The sequence below is a fragment of the Microtus oregoni genome, unplaced genomic scaffold (assembly GCF_018167655.1).
Source record: "Microtus oregoni isolate MIOR12 unplaced genomic scaffold, Mior012 000057F_ref0000458, whole genome shotgun sequence".
Taxonomy (NCBI): Eukaryota; Metazoa; Chordata; class Mammalia; order Rodentia; family Cricetidae; genus Microtus; species Microtus oregoni.
Genome location: NW_024543833.1, coordinates 6,619,849 through 6,639,285, shown reverse-complemented (window position 1 = coordinate 6,639,285; position 19,437 = coordinate 6,619,849). Strand labels below are relative to the sequence as shown.

Here is a 19,437-nt window from a genome sequence, read left to right as displayed (position 1 = left end):
AAGTGAAATTTGTTTTTTTTTCACCCAAAAATGCTGATCGGCTCCTGGCATTCTGATGGCTAATTATGCATGGGAGAGCTTCGACAGCTGCATTCATCATCATAAAATGTAATAATTAATGACATTCCAACAAAGAAAAATATGCAAATGAGGACTCATTAGCATTTTCATATTCAGCTTTGATAATGCTTTTGCTGACAAGGTTGTAATTAATGAAAATTCATGTCGCAGTCAGGAGATTGGATCGGTTTCATTCCCCTCACAATTCCCAAATGCTTGCATTATGGAAAATCGGCGGCTCTGCCAACTTTTCAGGGAGGAAAAAACACACACACACTAAAAGCACCAGATGCAAATTAATGGTCGGGAGTCTTTTTAACTCTTTAAATCACCCCCTAAATTTCCATTCGAGGGAACGTGTCGGAGTGTGAGCCTCAGAGCCAGTTTCTTATAATTATTATTTTTTGTGATGATAACGATGAAAGTGTTTTTATTTGTGACCAAAGCATGAGAATTTCTAACAAACTTCTATTTTAATATTTTTTAAAAGGCCACATGTAACCCCTCCACCCTTTCTTTTCTTTCCTTTTCCCTTTCAAGACTATTTAAATTTACATAGTAAAACATGTCAGGACAGCCAAGCCTGGCGTGTTGCGCTCTGTCCTCGAGCTGGCAAACTGACACCGCAACACTTTATTCCTCCACACGATTTTGGCGACTCTGCCTCAGTATTAGATCTGGTGCCTCCCTCTGCCTGCCGCCCCGAAGCCCAAAGAAAAGCAAGTACCCTGTTTCTCTTTAGAGTGGGCTTCTGTGGGGTCTTGTTGTTTGTCTACATGATATTTTATTTTTCACTAAGTGCTTTTTACTTCATAATCGGTTCCCTTTGTGGCTTAGTGGCAGGCTCTGAGAATATACCCATAATTCTCCCACTCATCGCTTCTGGTTATGTTATGCTTCGGATGTCATTATGGAGACGTGTTACACCAAAATGGATCCCCATGTCTCCTGGACGGAGAGCAGGACTGCTATACGGTGTTCTCCCTGTAAAGCCTTCCGAATGTGGAGCCTTCAGTTGGCAAATAGCCATTTGGTGTCATCTTGGCGCCCTGCTTGCCACGGAGCCTAAACTTAAACAGAAAGCCCTACGTGGCCCTCGAGGTTGGAGAGTAATATGTAGGAGTTCTGACACTGTTTATTATGTGCTCTTTACTCTAAAAATCAAATTGTCAGCAAAAAATAAAAATAAAAGTAGGATCTTTTGGCTCTCATAGAGTTTATTTTTTAAAAAGGTTTGGATTAGGACAGGAAGAGGGGATGAAAGTACGTGTTTATAAATTGTAAAATGTATAAGCTTTTTAGTTTTCAATTTGAAATGATCCAACTCCCAGGGGTTGCTAAAACACAGCTTCCTGTTTACTTGAAGCTAAATTGTAATTCCCGGAGTTGCTAGCCCAGTGTGAATAAATACTATAACGACGTTCTTGTGAGAGGGCAGTAGAAACTTTGATACGTTGGCTGTTACTATTATTACTATTAATTTGTTCTCAGGAAAACAGGAAATCCCATCAGGTACTTACTCAGGACTCTACAGTGATTCTTTCCCCTGCTCTGCCCCCGAGAGTGAGTCGCTTTTTACTCCGCAGTCATCTCCCTGGGACACGGATGACAATCTGACTTCCGCTTTGTTCGAGCCCTGCTTTGTCACACTTCATACATGAGTGTGTGCGTGCACATGTGCATATCTGCCCGTGTTGGGCAATTTTCATGGCTCTGCCCCCTTTCCCTTAAAAATCTGTTGTGTTAAAATGGGAGGCAGAGTAGGGTCCCCCCACCCCTTTTAGTTTCTTTCTTTTTCTGCAGGCAAACTGCCCATCCAGATGGCAGAATTTCACCTGTAAACAGTCAGAAAGGAGAGGTTAATTCTGACACTTTGCAGAGCTTTGAAATTTTCTTCTCACACAGTCCATCTAAGGGCTGTTACTGCCGTAGATAACCCCCTTCCCCACCCCCAGCGCAAACACTTCATCCTGTGATTGGTTCCTTCTCCCCAGCCCCATATCCGTATTTGATGCACATTTAAAGAAACTGCGGCCTCAGCGCACCTTGTTGTGATTGTCCAGACCACATCTGATGCAATCTTTGACCACTTCTAACACGTGTGAACAAGGAAATGCTGATGGGAGCCAAAGAGCAAGTGGGGACCAGCAGGTTCACAGCTGAGAAGCAGCTCTTTCCATTTCCAAGGCTCTGATAACTTCACTCTTAGCTGTCTCCGCCCACCACGTTCACTAGGGTGTCCAGCTCCTACAGTCCTCCGTCCCACCCAGCTTGGGTCCAGTGACCTTAACCCTAGGTATTGGCTTTTGTTCTCCCCATGACTAATTGTGACTTTCCTAACTGAGTGAGCTGGAGAGAGACTGAGGCTGGGTTTGTTCACCTGTTATCCAGGAATTCCCTAGTTTCCCAGACAAGTTCTGAGGATGTTTTCATAGAGAAGAGTAAAAGGCAGGGGGAGTCTGCTTCCTAGAGACTGTTTCCACCTGCAATAACAAGTTATAGCATTGCTGAATTTACCAGTTCTTTTCAGTGTGCCACCCTCTTGTTTTTGTTATTGTTGTTGTTATTATTGTTTGTTTTTATTTTTTTCTTGAAAACTTAATTTTTAAGAATAGCTATTCTTAGATGAAAACGTGATCTGAGAGGTTACTTGTCCTGTTGAGCTCTTTGAGAATATTGTGCCAGGTGCTCCCCTTCTGGGTTGCCTGTTCAGACTTGGGTCTCCAGGCATGGCCTATGTGTGGCCTCTTCCGTTTCCCTGTTGGCTTGGGTTATTTTCTGTGGATTTTTTTCCTTTGGAACTGATTGGATTTTCACTGTCCAGAAGCAGGCCACTTTTACATTTACTGGGGTTACTGAACATTGAAATCGGCAGCTTCTGGGTGGGTGCTCAGGGTGACCTTGCTTGGGATCCATAGCCTCAGTCCGAGAACATTGGAGCTGCGGAACAGAGGATGTTAAAGTAGTTGTTCACCCAGACACGAGGAGATTTTGTTTCAGGTATTGCCACAGCAGCAACATTTGTTTGTGGGCAGAGAAGCTGGGGGTGACTGCCAGTACACCCCATCCAGCTACCATCCCTCTTTCCCTTGCAAAGCTTTCCAATTGCTTGGGGTCTATGCAGTAATTTCAAGGGGGGGGGGAGAGAATATTTGCATATCAAAGCAGCCTAAATATTTGCAAAATATGTTTGCTTGAGAAAAAAAGAATCTGCTTAGCTTTAGAAAGTGACTGCTTAAACAATTGTTAAAGCATTTGTGGTTTCTTAAAGTCTGTTATTCATGAACCCTTCCTAACCTGAACTTCAGGGATCAAATAGGAATCCAAAATTTTACAAATCGTATGTGATAATAAGTGTTTTGATTTGTAATGAAGATTTAAAATCCATGGAGGAAATGAAGGGAAATGGAGAAAATGCCTAAAAGACACAAATGCATTTAAAACATAATTGGTTATTAATGGATGTATCAAACAGAAGATAAAGGACCACCTGAAATGGTGACGTTGGTGGGCTTCCTCTCATTCCTTCCGTCTGTGTTTTTTCCTCCTCTCTATGAATCCCAGCCATATTGCTCTGCTGTGATGCTCTTTATGTGAGCATCCATACGCCTTTTTTAAAAGATGGCAGTGGATATGAATATTAGATGTTTTTCCTCGGTAAAGATTTGAATTGAATATGGGCATTTTAATGAGCAAAGTTTTAGTTGCTTCTTACCCATAGTCTGGGGGCTGTGTAGGAAGCTTCGGACGGGCCAGTGTTTCAAGTCTGTTCACAGTGCAATGGCTGAATGCTGACAGTCAGGGTTCTGAGAAGCCCCTTGGATCAAGTGTTGTTTTACCATCTGGACATTGTAGTTCGTAATAAAAATGTGGGTCTAGATGCATAAGAAGGGTCTGTAGCACACGACTGTCTCGTGCCCTACGCTGGTGGTGAGGCACAAACGGCTACATCTCAGAGATGTGTGGGAGCCAGTGTGATTGTGCTGAGTATGTTTTCATCCTTCTTAGCTTAGGATTTGGGCATCATTTTCTCATTGGACAGTAACATAGTAGTGTATCAAATAAAAATGAGTATTTTTATTAAAAGATGAATAATAGTGTAGAATATAAGCACATTGAATTCTTCAGTAGTATGCATGCTTTCTTAATGGTCATAATTCCCCTAGTAATAAATGATGTGACCTGGCAAAATATAGTGCAGGCATTAGAAGAAAATGTGGCTCAGGAATGAAGGGCTGTTGTTGGGTTGTTTATGTCATTGCTGTGTGTACTGATGCAAGTCATTTAACCACTTAGAATATCCTTCAAGCCACACACATAGAATGAAAATGCTTACTATAATAGTTCTGATACTTATCTACTAATATTATGATGAAGGTCATAGGGCACATTTATGAAAGTGATCAATATTATATACAGTTGTAACAATTGATTGTTGTTATAAAATACAGATTACAACTCATTACCCACATACTCGCTTCCATAATTCAGTAAATTGTCTTGCATTAATAGGAGAAATGTAAATACCGGATTGCACTGAGTTACTACCAAATGGTAACTTTCAGCCCACCAAAAAAGGTGTCTTCAATTTCCAGCAGGATGCTTGGACCCATGTTCCTAAAGCATATATGCTCTTGGAAGCAATGCTATTCTTAATTAAGGCAGAAGCGGGTGCATTTGAGTGCAATAGTGACCCTCTGGAGAGCTGGAAACGGAACATAGTTTAGGGAAATGAGTCTTAGCGCCTTCTCTTGCAAAGATGTGTGCATTTCTCTCTAATCATTGGGAATTTCATGTTTGCAAAGCACCTTGAATACCTTAAACAGTAATCATAACTTTCGAGACCCAACCCATTATCTCACACACACACAGGACACAGACACACACACACCATTTATTTTGCTTAAGAATGTGTCATCTCCAAAAGAGAGAGTGCAGATAAAATTACTACGGGGCCACATGAGTTTGCGTACTCTCTTAGAAACCTCTTCTAGTTTTTATTGTGGGACCATTTCTTCCTTGAGGAAAAAAAAAAGAACGTTTGTTTTCTTTCTATGAAAGAATAGTGAGACAGCATGCCATGGTGCAGTGGCTGTTTCAGTCACTTTGCCCCACCTTCCTTAGCCTTAACTCCACGCTAACCTTGATTACAGTATCAATATAATTTATGTGATGTTGTCCCTAACAGCAAACACATCCTGAATATAAGCCTCACGGCTTTTGTAGCGAGTGCCATAGATTGCTCTCAGATTATCCACCGGACTCGGCGTTTGTGGTAGTTGTGCCGTCTCCTTGTAATTCAGGTGGGTATTAAGTGAGCCCCCAGAAGAAATGGGAACACACCTATTCTGGTTGTGGAGTGCATAAGGTTAATATTTTTAGACTTAAGCAAGGGAACTGGCTGCATTTTGTGTTGCACCAGATTCATTTACATGTTCCAACCTCATGACCAGTTTCATTTAAATAGTCTAAAGCAGCTGAAGTCTACTTGTTATTTGTCTCTGGACTGAAAGGATGAGCCTACAGGTCTGCAAGGTTCTCTGAGAGCCACCTGCCCTAACTTCCTGATTTCCTAATCCAGACTGTGGAATATCTTTTAAAAAGAACTCGCTTTCAAAGAAGCTCAGATGAAAATTTGGGGGGTACCATTTACAATTTGGGGAAAAAAGAGAAGTGATTCAAAGTAAAGTGTGTAGCCAAACTCCTTAATTGTGATGCATTTGCCCAGCTCCCCTCTTCCATCGTCGGGCCTGCTCTGGTGCCATATGGCCGACCATGGAACATTTAACTTGTCAGATATAATGGATTGTCCTGGAAGCAGATTTTTGCTTTGAGCACTCGGCTCCTTTCTTGCATTTCACTCTCAGCTCCAGGCTTCAGGATGAAGGATTGTGCTGGAAATGCAAAGAAGAGACACACAGTTGATTCCCCCGAAGAGAGTGACCTGTATGCCACAGAATTTACCCATGTAAAGAGGCATTATCCCCATCACTGGCCTTGGCGGGCTGCACGTCAGGATCATTTAAATTTGCTTGGACTTAACAGATTGTGCAAACAGTTCAGAATTGAGTGCTTAGGAATAACAAAATCTCGTCATTTTAGCTTATGCAGAAATGGAGTGGCCACATCAGTTAAAGGGTGCGTATCATTTGCCATGACCTATGAGCTACCTAAGCACCTGGTCTGCAGATACTGTGGACTCTTCATTGCTCAAGTCTGCAGAGATTTGCTTAGAAAAGAAGAAGGAAAGCAGTCAGCTTCTGGATGTGTCCATTGGCTTCGATGTTTTTGTTTGAGGACTAGGGGTAAGGTTGAAATGGCCGTTGAGGTGGCTAGACAAATGGCGATGGATTATCCAATCTTGTTTTCAATTTAGACTTTTTGGCAGCCGTCCATTTATTGTAACCCATTTGAAATCAGAAGTTAATCTTCCTGTGGGTTATTTAATATTTTTATCTGCAGAGGAAAATGATGTAGAATTCAGCATTTCTTAGTGTATTCACTTTTTTTCCCTTTCATTTTAAGTTTGTTCTATTGTTTGAGAAATCTCAAGCTTTGAAAGCGCTGGGAGAGATGTGTGGTCTTAGCATTTTTAGGAACACTTATTTAAACAGTGCCTGTCCAGAGATACTTGCGTACACAGAGCTGGGAACACCTTTTTGGGTATAACTTTCTATAACCCCAAAGCAAGTAAAATATAGAGGTTTCAGACAGGGAAGTGGACGCTGGCGAAGGGGACACAGAACATGGAAAACAGTAAGGGACATGTGAATTCAGACATGAAACCCTACATTCTGGTTTGCTGTAGTGCCACAAAGATGAATGGATTTGTATGGCGCATATGGAGAGATACACACTAAAAGAGATGCTATTTCAAAGAGTAACTTAATATAATTCACAAAAAAATGTTATGTGCTAGAAATTTAGCATTTAAATTACTTCTAAAAATACATGTATTGTGGGGAATTCCTAATATAGACCTCATAGGCCTGTTAAAATCGCAGCAGCCCTGGAAAGTAACGTAAGCTTGCTTGTATGCGAAGACATTGCCTCTTTTTAAGGAACAGCTTCCCGTAAGGCAGCCAAGGAGCCCCTGTTAAAGTAGCTATTAAATAATAATGTACTCGTATTTCTTAGTAATCCTAAATTGAGATTAGTTTTGTGACTGCTAGCTAGCTCATATGCTCCTCCTTCACGTTTGGTCAGGTTTAATACTTTAAAAAGGTTTGGGGAGTGCCTGCTCAGCCCAAGGCTGCTGTGTCTTGTGCGCCCTCTGCTGGCCACTCCGATTGGAATCGACTCTTGGTGTGCGTGGTGGTGGTTGAGTTTACCTTTTGATCTCATCTTGGACATTAGTCAAATATTTTCTGTGACCATGTGGTTACTTAAGATTGAGTATGGCCACTAATTTGTTCCGTGGAAGTGAAAGTGAGGTTCAGTTTGGGTGTAGTTTTGCCCTCTTTGACAGCACTTACTGATAGGTCAAAGGGCACCTAAGGTGTATAACTCGCTTGGCCATAATTCCGTTGCTTAGCATGCCCATGTTTGGGATGAATTCTAGCTTTTCTGAGTTGGGAATAGACCACAGAAGGCAAACCATGTTCAGGAAGTGGTGGGTAACCCGGAGGGCTCCTTCTGGGTTCATAGTTGCTCTTGTTTCTCAGATGTGAACTTGGGTCTGCATCATCCTGATGCTTTATGAAGGCATTCTGAGTGCCCTTGGAGATCCGAGTGAGCCATGTTCACCTGAGGCCAGTGAGGATGGCAGGTGCAACGGAATCAGTTTTTGTTTTGCTTGCCTTTGAAGAGTGTGAGATTTAAAAAGAACAAATCACTCTTGGTCCCAGGCCAACATATCTAACTATTCAAGGACAGTTAAGAAGGTGGAAAGCCACCTCTCTGTCACTTCATGGAGGAAGGTATCCTTGGTAGCGCATATCCCTCTCTGTAGTGGAGAGCAGGACTTTGTATAAAGAACAAGTTCCTAAGATAGCAGTGGTCTCTGTAGGCAAAGCTCCATTACATTTTCTATAATAATTACATTTGTGTAAATGACTTTTTATGTATCTCCACGATCATGTGATTGAATCAGTTTAGTAATTGCGGTAAAAGAAACTTCGGAGCTTTAGAGTTCTTTGAGTTTTTACATTGCAAATTTCTTATTTGCAAACAAAACCCCACTCCAAATTCCCAAACATGGAACTGTCAAAGGGCTTAGACCATGAGGAGACAATATATCCTGTAAGTTTATTCTTGGTTGGCTGTATTTCCAGGTTTAGATTCTGATGACTTTACCATTGGTTTTCAATAAATCGTTTAAGCATCACTTAAAAAATTATTTTGACATATTTAATATTGCCAAAATAATTGGATTCTAACATGAAGTCCTCATTGCAGCCTTTTGTATTACTTCTCCTGGGGTGGCCAGTGTCCTGCCTTCCCTCATCATTGTCTCCAGTGAGGCTTTGCTAGGTCTTCTTGCTTTGCTTTGGGTCTTATTCCTGAGGCACATCTCCCCGATGAGTAGTGTCACGTGTTTACACTCTCTGAGAGTGACCACCAGCACAGACCTTTTAACTTCTGCCACATGGCATGCACAAAGAGGGCTCCAAAAAATATTTCTCAGTGTCGTGGTTCTCAGATTTATACCACAAACACTCAGATGATAATTCTTGCAGGTTCTAGGTCTGGAGATTGACGTTTGTAATCACTGACGCTTTGGTCTCCTGAGCGCATGGATGAGATGACGTCACTCCTTTCTGTTTCCGCACTCCCTGCTTCATTTCCTGAACCCTCTTTCCCCTTCCTTTCTCTCCCGTCCTTGACTTCCTCTGACTAAATTCTTCTGCAAATAGGGCGTTTCTCTTAATTATCACGTTGCAGGAAGAGTTGCCTTGTGTCGTTCTACCTTGAGCCTCAATGGTCGCTAGTGTCACACAGTAGCTGGCTCTGTCTACCTGACAGTGTAGTCATTTTGACTCATCCTCTTGTTTTTGAAGAGCCCACAGAGTATGACCCCTCCTTAATTCTGACGGTTACCAATCTTCCTGCTCTGTCTTCTCTGTAGATAATCTATAGATTACACTGTGGATTCAGATTACTCTTCCTCAATCCCTCAACAAAATGTAGATCACAACTGTGGTGTTCCAGTAGTAAAACTCTAGAGGTCATCGTTTCAGACATTACAGATACACAGACAACTGGGGTTATTAATGTTCACGTGTGGGTATGCTTGTATATATGTATTGGGCATGTTTTCATTATCTAAGTTGGGAATGGAAATAAATGGGGGTAAAAAGCATGGGAGTGCAGAGCTGTGTGTGTATGCATGTCATAGACATAATGTGCACGTGTGCACTATTCAGATTCTGTTCAGATATATCTACCATACTTTATATTTTCCCAACATCTATTCTGCTTATAGTTGTGTAGCCTTGAGTATCACATTAAATATGAGATTTGTTTAGGAGAAGATAATTGCACATATACATTCACACACACACACACACACACACACACACACACTTTTGAGACACAGTCTCTTAGTTTGGTCTATGCTTACTCAAACTTGCTATCCCTCTGCCTCAGTCTCCTAAGTGCAGGCTTACTGGCATGTGTCGCCATGCCAGCAATCACATATTCTTGTTGTAAACTCAACTTGAAATTGAGGCCATCACTTATGTATGCAGAGCTCAGATGTATATTTTCTCTGCATAGACGACTAAGTCTCTGTGTTTGGATATTCTTTAGAGTTTGCTTAATACTGAAGTTTCTTTAATCTGTCTTATTTCAGTTCATTTAGAGTTTTGGCATTTTTATTTTGATGTCCACTGTTACTTTCGCTGTTAGACTTTATTGTTTATTGAACACAGACTTATCAGGCAAAGTGATTCCTGTAGCAAACTCTGTTACTATCAGTTATCTTAAATTTTGCTGATAAATTCTTTTTAAAAAATTCCCAGCCACAGAGTCGGATTTTCATGGTGTGTCTTTACCTCTGGGCAGAAATGTTGTCACATATCTTCCCGTGAAAGAGAAGGACCCAAATGCTCACCTTCTCTGGCTATGGGTAGAGGAGCAGGCCTGGGTATATGGGGCCTTTAAATTCATACAGCCCTGGGTCAGTTTCTAGAGTTCCATCTGTATGGGAACATGGCAGCGCTCTAGGAACAGAATGGAGAAGGGCTGATGTGGGGGCATTGGGCCAGGGTCTCACAGTGAACAACAGCCTTTACCAAGGTCCAGGGCTCCTGTGTTTATGGGCACTATTGCTTATCAGAGGAATCAACTTGATTGTATAAAATAATTTCTTTGCAACCACTGCCCTTTAAGAATGAGTTCAGTGAATTTAAAAAAAGACCCCACTTGCTGAGCAGCGTAGCTCTCCCTGGCCTTGAGATGTGGTTGTCTGAAGGGTCATGAGTACCAGCTTGCCTGTCCTATGAAAACTGACCCAGATTCGGTGGGTGTGGCAAAATCTCCATCTAGTTGTCTATCAGGCTCCTAGCCACTATAACCTATAGAGCTGTGTGTACCGATTAAATTGGTTGTCATAACTGATGAGATTTTACTGATAAAAATAAAATAAAATGCAGGGCCGGGGAGGTGGCTCGGGGAGTCAAGTGCTGTACTAGTAGGAGAACCCATGTTCATACCCTCAGCACCAGGTGTGCCAGGACTCATCTATGCCTTGACACGGGGGGGAGGGGTGACATGTGACACAGCTTGCTGCTAGGACAGTCTAGCTGAGACCGCGAGTTCCCGCTTCAGTGAGAAACCCCTTTCAGAAAATAAGGTGGAAAAGAGATGATCGATGACATCCCACTGTCAGCCTGCAGCCTCTACCCATACCCATATATATATATATATATATATATATACAAAAATATACATGTATATATACAATGTATATATATATACATTGTATATATATATATACAAATATATACATGCACCAGAACCACACGTGTGCAAGAACGCATGTGCGCACACAGACGCATACACACAAACACACATGCACACACACACGCACACATGCGCGTGCACACACGTGGCTGGGGCATGTTTCTGAGCATGACTTAACCTGGCCCAGGTTTTTTAGAAGGTTCTTTCTTGCTGGGCAATGGTGACACCACCTTTAATCTCAGCAATCTAAAGGCAGAGGCAGAGTTAGGCGATCTCTGTGAGTTCAAGGCCAGTCTGGTATACAGAGTGTGTTTTAGGTCTGGCTCCATAGCTACTAAGAGATCCTATCTTAAAAAACAAGAGTGAAAAGTGAGAGAGAGAGAGAGAGAGAGAGAGAGAGAGATATCTTCCTCTTGATTGATAGAGTTCCTAATCATAGCTGAAGCATTTGAGGATAGCTTTTCCTCACAATCCTGAGACTTTCCTTCTGTATCAGAATATAACAAAAAAATTTTTTTTTTTTTTTTTGGTTTTTCGAGACAGGGTTTCTCTGTAGCTTTGGAGCCTGTCCTGGAACTAGCTCTTGTAGACCAGGCTGGTCTCGAACTCACAGAGATCCGCCTGCCTCTGCCTCCCGAGTGCTGGGATTAAAGGCGTGCGCCACCACCGCCCGGCAACAAAAAAATTTTTGAGCTTTCGTGCTTTGATATCTGTGTTACAAAATAATGCTTTCCTCATTCAGAATTTTAAAAAAATTATTTTATGCACATAGGTGTTTTGCCTACATATATGCCTCTACCACATGTGTGCCCCTTGCCTTGGGAGGCTGGAGAGGGCTTTGTATCCCAGGGAACTAAAGTAACAGCCACCATGGATGCTGACATCAGATACGGGTCCTCTGGAGAGCAGCAAGTGCTCTTAACTACTCAACTATCTATCTAGCTCCCAACTTTTCTTCAGTTTTACTTTTATTTTTAAATTTTTAAATCTATTTTATGCGTATGACTATTTTGTATATGTACTTGTGCGCTGGCTCCCTTAGAGACCAGCAGAGGGCGTTAGATCCCCTGAAACTGTGGTTACAGATGTCTGTGAGTCACTGTGTGGGCACAAAGGACTGAACTCAGGTCCTCTGGACCATGAGCTGGTCGTTCTGGCCACTAGGCCACCTCTCTAGCACTTTCTTTCCATTTTTATGCAGAAATTATTTCCTAAAAAAAAATAAATGTAACAAACTTACGATTACACAGGCTGTTTGTTGTCGGCCCCTCCAGGCCCCCAGTTGCTGTAGTTTTACCCTTTCCGTGGAGACTCAAACTGTGAGAAAACTGAGGCAGGGCAGGCAGCAGCGTGGAGGCACTGTGTATAAAGCCACGGGGAAGTCACTCATTACAAGGAAGTTGAAGGCTTCTGGGGTTGCCCTCCATCCTCGGGGTCTCTAGGGGACCCTTGTATAAATTGCTGATTCAGAAAATCATTACTTGGTGGCTCAAGTGGTGCTTTAGTGGCCTTAAGGAGTTATCTGACACACCTCCCCAAACAGCCAAGTTATCCCCGTGATTACGCTGATTAATTGCACACTCTGTGGAATTAGCCTTATTTCCAATGAAAGACTTTCCTGCATTTGGAAGATAATACGTACAAGTCACACGCTTTCGCTTGCTAACATATAAGCCTCTGTGGAAGACAACGCATGAGGGGCTTGGCTTGCCTGTTGCTGTCTAGTGCCTGCGAAATAACTCAGGGCACCATTTCTCTTTGGCAGTAAGAAGGTGGTTTTGAATCTGTCTCGGGGTGGTCACTTGAAACACGCGTGCACGGAGACCTTTTCTTCTGGCCAGGGACCTGAGAACTCTTAGGCTCTGTAAACTGAATGTAATTATTTGGAGACATGGATGTGGTCGTGTAGAGACAATGACATCTAGAATAGTCCTCAGAGAGGTGGCATGTTGTGGAGAAAGGACTTCAGTGCAGGAACTACTTGGGCCCCAGCTTCTCAGACCTACACAGCTTCAGCAGAACCCTCTCTTCATTTCTGTGACTGCATCTGTATAAACACAGAATCTATAGGATGAATTCCTGGACTATAGTGTGTTAAATGATCTAAGGTAAGCTACTTTCCTTAATGTTCAGTACACTGCTTTGCTACTGTAAGTGCTTTAAGGAGAATGGATTATGGGCCTTGAAGCAGAGCTGGAGAATGGACCCCAAAACAGAGCTGGTCCCCCAAGTGAATAGTTTGGGTGAAATGTCAAACTTTTTCCCTTTGTCACATTTCACTGTGCATGGCTCTGAAGGCAGTGCCGTGCCTAAAATAGAAGAGGTGATTTAGCCATGAGAGGCTATCCAGGCTTACTGTTTTCCAAAGGATCAGACAGACAGACATAGACAGACAAACCATTGCGGAGTACCTTAGTTTATCCTGAAGGAGTATCAGTTCTGAGAAAACGGCAGGTTTGTGGTTATTATCCCCCACCCCTACGTCGCACTACACACCTGTCTTTTCTCCTGCTTCTCGCTGTCCTCAGTTTACGAAGGAGGGAGGAAAGGATTCCTCAGTGTTGCGTGATTGGTTTATATACTGGGAGAGGGTTATGATCCTTTCAGTATGGAACTTATTTGAAATTTGGCATTTTACATGCCTATGGGAGAAATTAGCACCGTCCTGTGTATAGACCCTGCAATCTATATTCTGCAGGAGAAACCAGCTCTCATCTCCGAGACTTTGGACATCTGACTGATAATGTCACAGTTGGTTTAATAGAACTCATGCTCTCACCTGTATATGGGGGTCAGGGGTAATTAAAGTTGACCAGCTCGTTAAAAACAATGTGGAGAGGTAGAGAGGTACTGATTTCCACGAGAGATAGAAGCCTGTTGAGTTATCACCAAATGAAGAACTCAAATATTATACTGATTTACAGTTTTAAAAATAAGCTTTGACTGGTTGCTTGTTTGAAAACTACAAACATGTATCAATCTTACATAGTCTTGTTTATCTATTATCCCTGTACTTTAAATTTGTCAGGGGTTGTATCAATACACAAAACAAAGATAGAAGCAGGGGTGTATGTTCCCGTTGGTTCAGCAAACATCCTCGGCAGTGAAATACATCCTCCCTGCAAGACGAAGAGCCTTCAACATCCAAGTTGCATCTGTGGAGGAGGGTCATACATGGCTTGAACCAGTCTCTGTATCCTTCCCATTAGTTTCCCATCTGACTTCTGGGGCCCATTGTAGGATTGTTCTCCCTTAGAAGACGCTGTGAGTGATAGTGTTACCCTCTGTTGTAATTATGTCTTTCCTCTCGTTCTTCTCTGTGTATTTTAATAGACAGTTATGCTCTCTACATAGAGAATGTGGATAAGCGCTGTTTTGTGCCACTTTTTTGTTAATTACTTGCTTTGAGTTAACATGGAGATGGTGGCAGTTAATTGTAAGACGTCACAGGTTCTGTGCACATCATTGGTACAGCCATAAAGTATCTAGAGACCTTTTAGGAATAAAACACCATGTAAATGTAAATTATCACCGCATATAAGACACTTTCATTAATTTCATATCAAATTCATGAGTGTTTTGAGCTCTGGGATTTCAGAGGCTTCAATATTGGCCTCTGGTTTATTTGTAACGTTCTTTTCCTGGAGTTAAAATACCTTCAGCATCGCAGGTAGAGAGGCGAGGATCTGAATTCTGACCCTGTTAAGTAGACCTGTATGGACTTGGTCAGTTTTCTCTGCCTCAGTTTCCCCATCTGTTAAATGGTGTTTATGTTGCCCACCTTGCCAGCTGTGTTGCTGTTTAGCTAGATACCATGCGTAGAACCCTCTGGGTAGTGACTCGTGTGGGGTGATCTCGCCTCTTCTGGCTTGGGTAGGACATGAAGAGACAGCCATGCAGATGGGAGGATTCTAAATAATCACCAGTGTGTCTTTTCGTTACCCCTGAAGATTCTAGTTACTGCTTAATGGACTAGCCCTTTCACTGTAGTAGACCAGAAGAAGCACAAAGTAATAGGGTAAGCACAGATAGTTGGTGTTGGGACAGGAACAGAAATTTATTCTAAGTCAAGCATGTGTATGATGTGTTCCCTAGTCTGATGCAGAGGAACAAAAGGCTCATTCTTCAGTTCCCAGAACGAGGATTAGCAAAGAAATAGCCTGGCTGGTATTGTCCTATGGGATCAGATAATTTTTCATCAAGGCTTTGAAGAGGAGGCGGAGTCCCACCATACAGGTGTTCCTGTTTCAGTGGTGGGTAAGAAAAAACATCTTCCACCTGGATTGAGGTGTTAGAGGGGCCCTTTACAAAGCAGGGGCTATACACCCCAATATGACCCAACTCTCTTGCTGATCAACCACCAGGGCATGTTCTCTATGCCTGAGCTGACCTCCAGACATCATCCCACAGGGAAGTTGCTCTTGTCTGTCTCTGCATCTTTCCGCCTGGCTTTACGCTATTGTGTGAGCCCAGGTGTGCTAATCCACCAAAGGTGATGCTAACTACCTTTGTGAGTGGAATGGTTTCTGAGCCCATTTTTCCTCCATGCGGTATTTTCATTGCCTTTCCATTTGCTTGCAGCAGGATACCATGATAGGTTGGAAGGAAAATCAGATGTCTAATGACAAATAATAGATTATCGAAAGATGGAATCTGGGTTCTTGAGATATTTGCTAACTGCACTGCCCCCAAATTGCAACAACAATAACAACAACAAATTTCCCTCCTGCTTCTTGGGACAACACGATAAGAGATTATTGTCAGGGTCAACAAAAATATTGGCCTTAAAAATTGCAAATGGTTGGTATTTTCTGCTGGGATTAGGTTTGCAAAAACAACAGAAAAAGGAAGCAAATCCTTTCTTGACTGCCATGTGGTGCCATTTTTAACAATCACATTTAAGTATAGATTTCAGCCTAGTATGGGCTGGATTTGAACAACACCCTTGTTGACTTCCTGGATCACTTGCTCACTGTAGACACTGACCTGTCCTAGACAAGAGGCTGTGTGTTGATCTCCTTTGTTTCCAGGATTGATTGACGGGTGCTGTGTCTGCTCATTTACAGCATTCTTCGTATTTAATTGGGGAAAAAAAAAAACACATTGTGACACAGCGTTTCATGTTCCTTGTGTACGTGTAGCCTTGCTGGAGAAGAGAAGTTGTTTAGCATGTGGACATAGCACAGAGGCTCCTCTCAGTCGCTATCACACAGCCATCTCGACCTCCTCCATCAGGTCAGACCGTTTGCTTCCTGCACGGAGATTGTTACCAATAGCAAAATTTAACATTTGGTCCTTTTCGGTTTAAAAAGGAATCGAATGCCTGACAAGATTGGTTTCTCATCTATATTTCACAGGCTCTCCCCCTCCCCCAATTCATGGTCCTACAACAAATGTTACGAACGGGTACTTTTAGCTTTTAAAATATGGGCAACAGTACTCCATGCAGTAAAAGACTTGAGCGATTAATGCTACCCTTATGCCTCTTTTGAGTAGTTTTAGCCATGGGGCTTGGCACTGCCACCATTGTCTTTGTGCCAAAAAAATATCCGCAGCGGCTGTCACATTCTAGTACTGGAGGGTTGTCTGGAGAACTCCGCAGTGGGCTTGCGGGGCTTGCGCATCGCCATCGCTGCTGTCTCTTAAATATTGGAGAAATGGAATCTTGAGCTTCTTCAGAGTGTCCATTGAGGTTGTGGGGCAGAGGGTGGGTGGTAAAGGATGGAGAGGAGAGGAAACAGGTTCTTTGTGCCAGCCGGTTTATATAAGTGACAAAATTCATGCCTGACATAGAGGAAACACAGATATTTAGGGGCCTTTGTGTTTCTGAGCATGCATAGTTCCTTAAGGGTCCTACTCAGACACCTTATCAGTGAGCTTCAAAGTTCCATTATCTTTAAACAAACATTCCAGTGAATTTGAACTAGAAAATTCATATCAAGACCATGCCTACTTTTTAGTGGGCAATGTACACGAAATGCATGATTTTTTTTTTCCTTTCTGGAAACTGAGGTGCCATTTTAAAATGGCTGCTTTTTATCATTTGAAAAACGATGGCACTGAGAAAATCTGATGCTTGCGAGGTTCTGGGCTTTGTCCACAGTCCCTGATTACTTCCCTCCCAACCAGGGTTTTGGGCTCTGAGGGCAGATTTATAGCTGAATTGGGGAACAAAAAGCTGCAATAAAGTTAAAGGCTCCCACTATTAGGATGAAATGTGTTTGCCCATGATCTCCGCGGCGATCCATTTGATAGTGAAAGTGGATCGTACAGATGAGACCTTCCCAAGGAGCATAATCCTTGGGAAAAAAAAAATTAGTCCACCTCCGAGCCTCCCGCTGGCTGCGCTGCCTCTTTGGTACCTCGCAGACTTCGACAGAGTCCTGGACGGGTGCCCATTGATGTCATGGAAACACTCAAATTACGGGAGAATGATTCATGTCTGTGCTGTTCTCTCATCCTCCCCCACACAAACAGGAGTAGATTTTTAACCCTGACAACTTGTAATTTGCAGTGGGTTTATTTTTGTATCTGGATAAATATTTTTTAACAAGTGAAATTAAGATTAAGCAGTCTGTATCTGATATGATAGTAAAGAATGCTGAGCCCATGGAGCCAAGAGTACTTTGGGGACTCTATTGCGTGAATTCCTATTTTCCTCCTCCTGTCTTTGGCCTCCTCCCCTCCCTTCCTAACCCACTGCTCTTCTTTTCTGTCCTTTCTGTCTTCCTTTTCCGTACCTGATTTCTCTCGTACCCTTCTGTTCTGTGTCTGCTCTTCCTATTTCATTATCCCAATAGAAGGATTGGCCCGGCTTGTGTATCTGTAGCAAGACAAATGCTGGTAGGAAAATCATTCTCTCCAGTTATGTATGGTAGAGATGAGTTCTGGAAATCGTAGCAGGTGGTAGTATCCTGTAGAAAAAAAACAATGGAACCAAAATAGGCACTTTATCTTATACCCATATCTTAGAATCCAATATTTGGGAATTGCCAAATGAGGACATTAGATTTTCATATTCCTACAAGGTCAAAGCACTTATTTTCAACTTTTCTTTCTGCCTTCCTGTCTGTCTTCCCATGAAGTGGTTAACCAGGACTGGTGTCCAAATCAAATATGTCATGATATACTTGAAAGTTTCTTGTGTGTAAGAGCTTAGAGGAGGGCATGTGTCTTTTGATATTCCTCATGAAGGTCACACCCTTGCTGATAGTGTTAGTGACGAGGAGTAGTTAGAGGTTAGGGTAGCTTCCATAACGTACGATCTCTGTGTGACCACATGTACAGTGGGCACAGGTAAATTGATCCTCCCTCCACTCCATGTCGCAGGACCGACACTCTGTGTAATGGGGTCTCATTTCCCTGGAGTTAAGGTTGACATGGTCATTGATTTTCTAGTTCACGCTGGACACTATGGAAGAAGTATAGTTTTCCTAAGTGTGAGTTTTGTTAAAATCAGGAGAAAAGCTAATACAGGGGTGGGGGCGTGGGCTTAAGATTCCGAATTTGTTCTCTTTGAAAATAATCCTACATTGGATGTTTTAATATATTGACACAGACAAAGGATACACTTTACACCAGAGATAAGGTTCCCGAAGACACATTCTGTGTGTGCTGTCAGGGAGTCTTATTCTGATAACATTGACATTGAACCCAAAGAGAAAATGGCTACTGTTCCTGTCAGCATTCATGTTGAGTGGAGAAGGGAAAATCTGGGGGTTGTAAACTTTAACAGGATGTTGGTTCAGCACCTCAATATAGAAGCTTTGAATTTCCCTTTGGGACAGGAAAAGAGCGTAGTGCTGTCTGTAGAGCACAGTGCACCTCAAAACGCTTTTCTTGAGAGATGCGCCCTTCCGTCTTGGGTGGAGTGAGGTCCTGGACACTGGCTTGCCCCACTAGTTCCTTGTCATTTGGTATGGTTGGTTTTCTAGAGCAACCCTTTGAACACCACCAACTGAATTCAATAATACCTTTTATAATGCGATTTCTATTAAAGTCTACACAGAGAAAGCATGCATCCTTGGGTTCTTCTGCATGTGTAGTTCAGTGACAGTAGAGATGCTCTACCTGTCCTGAGCAGGTAGATACATGCGGAGTATGGATTTGGGACAAGACATTCAAAAGCCTGATCCTAGGACCCGTGGGGTCTCCTGGTAGAGTCTGAACTTGGATTCAGAATAGGTGATTTTCCAAGCCCCCTTTCTCAAGTGTTCTCTCATCATTGTGTTGATCATGATGGGATCACTCCTGCGAAAGAGTTTTTAAAAGGGAGGAGAGAGAGATGGGGGGGGGGGGCTTAGGATTTTGAACAGTTTCTTTGCTAGATTCACCATCTGGAGAGCCCATGATTGATTAGTTTTGGCCTCCCCATTAAGTGTCAATATAATCAATGGGAATTACCAGACTAGGGTCATTACATAGATCATTTGCCTGCTGTGTAAATAAAAATGAAATTGTTCAAATTTTGTG

The 19,437-nt window shown here is 42.5% G+C and overlaps 1 protein-coding gene across 6 annotated transcripts in view; it reads left to right on the top strand.

Annotated features, from left to right (window-relative positions):
* Positions 1–19,437, top strand: part of Tcf4 (transcription factor 4) — a 343,351-nt gene that overhangs the window by 157,591 nt on the left and 166,323 nt on the right. The window lies entirely within an intron of this gene.